Source organism: Pinus tabuliformis, chromosome X (genome assembly GCF_031772625.1).
Source record: "Pinus tabuliformis cultivar Carrire ecotype Pingquan chromosome X, CPIR1, whole genome shotgun sequence".
NCBI classification, from domain to species: domain Eukaryota; kingdom Viridiplantae; phylum Streptophyta; class Pinopsida; order Pinales; family Pinaceae; genus Pinus; species Pinus tabuliformis.
The window spans coordinates 555759672-555761694 of NC_142308.1; the positions used below are offsets into that span (position 1 = coordinate 555759672).

At 44.2% G+C, this 2023-nt stretch overlaps 1 long non-coding RNA gene across 1 annotated transcript; it reads right to left on the minus strand.

Moving 5' to 3' along the window:
• Positions 1 to 610: 610 nt before the first annotated feature.
• LOC149141218 (uncharacterized) lies at positions 611 to 1768 on the minus strand. The gene is made up of 3 exons (XR_016264956.1): positions 1507 to 1768; positions 1344 to 1415; positions 611 to 1220 (listed from the first exon to the last, which is right to left on the minus strand). It is a non-coding gene; the product is annotated as an uncharacterized LOC149141218 (long non-coding RNA).
• Positions 1769 to 2023: the final 255 nt, after the last annotated feature.

Consider the following 2023-nt stretch of genomic DNA (forward strand, 5'->3'; position numbering starts at 1 on the left):
GTAAAACTCAAGAACTGCGAACAGTATCTGTAGAAAACCCGCAGACAGAATAGTAAGAACAATGGCATATTCAATAACGCAGACAATAGAACCATTGGACAAACCCTACTGTACCAAAAGAATGGTTCCAAGTTTAAAGAATCATCCGAGTCAGATAACGGGTTATCCGCACCCTGACCACATTCTGGTCGATATACATCGTGGTTCAATGAGCACGATCAGACTTAAACTTCTAGGGTGAATTGTAAACGAATGCCTTTTCTTTATAGCTAACGGAATAGAAATGCCAAACAGTAATTAAGTAAGACAATAGATGAATGTCAGCGAACCCTGAAACCCTCAATCGATTCAGTTAAAACAGATGAGGGTTCTGTTGAGTCCATAGCAACGGCAATAAGAAGCTAAACATGATACAAATCTAAAGAATGTGCAGAGCATAGAGATATATCATGCACAGTATCACCAATATGAGACAAGAGTTATGACATAATATCAACCGCCATTCCTGAAAGATAATGTAAAGTAATGCATAAACATTCAGATATGACGAGGAAATAACAGAGCTCGATAGCGTTAAGTCGCAGCCGAATTGACGGATAGAAAACCAAACGAGGGTTTGAATCATACTGTATGGCCATTCAATAATTACAGTCTCTCAGGGTTCCCAGTCACAAAGAATCCTTAGCATAACGCCCATACATCTACAGAGATTAGATGCAGGTGCGGCCGCTTTGCCATCCTTATACATGAGCAATACAGCGAACATATGTTATAAACCCTTGAGGGATACATTGCCAAGATGCATGTAGGTATTGTCCGAGCAACAAGATTCTAAATAAGAAAAATAATACGCTTCCAGTTAACAATCAAACCCTACGGGTTACAGAAAAGAAACATTCCAACCAGCATCACAAGTAAATAATGGCGTAACACAACTGTGGTAAATATATACATATATATGAAACCATAGGCCGCGAGCTAGGTGAGCTCACATTTTAACGAGCTGGCTATTAACCAGATTTCACAGTAATCAAATAATCGGCCTTAGCCACAAGCCAGTTCAACAATATTACACATCAGTCTAAATAGTCCAAGCAAAAACCTATAGCTACGGAAGCTAGGGTAGAAACCCCAAATCACCACCAGCGAAATGGTGCCCAGCTCCTTAGACATTATCCCAGGATCTTGTAACCGGATTGAGACCAGGGGTATTTCACAACCTGCGGCCAACCAGATGTTATCAGGTTGGGGTCTCATCCTAGGAACAGAGGAAACCTCTGGCAAATCCGAGAAAGATGAGGGTGCATCAACCGAAAACAAAACCCTGATGACCAGATAAATACCTCTGCAGCTCGGCGGACCTCATTTGGAGGAGCTCTTCCGGATCCACAGAAGTTGGGAGATGCGGATCACACCTGGCAACAAAAGAGCGAACATTAAAACCAAAAATTGCATAAACCTGTAAACACAGAATCGGAACAAATCATGAAACTGGTGAATATTTACCTGGTCCATTCAAGACGGGGAATCCCTGCGGAGAAACCCTTCCGGAATGGAGAATGCACCCGATGTTGCGGTGGTCTCGGCGCGGGATGGCAAGGTAAACCCTTGCGGTGGAGAGCAGAGAGGGAGAGCTGGAGTCCGCTGAGCAGAGGGAAAATCACGAAGAAACCGGAGGGAAACGCGTATATACCTTACCTGCCAATGGTGGAGACGTGGCACAGTGCTGGCCCTGGATCTTCAACAGCAGATGTACACCGTTGATGGGGCGATGCTACCAAGGAGGAAGGCGCGGAAAAGTCCAGACTCAGTGACCATACCCTGTCACGTGAACCGGACAGTAGAACTTAACCCTCCTGCCAGATGTCCAAACGCTGGGGTGCCAGCTAGCAAGTCAACTCAGTCCTTAAATTGATCGAAGGGGTAAAGTGTGCCATCATAGTAATGTTAACAATAGACCACCAATGCGCACGGAGTATACATAGGTTTAATAAGAACACTACCTGCCCATATATGTAACGCC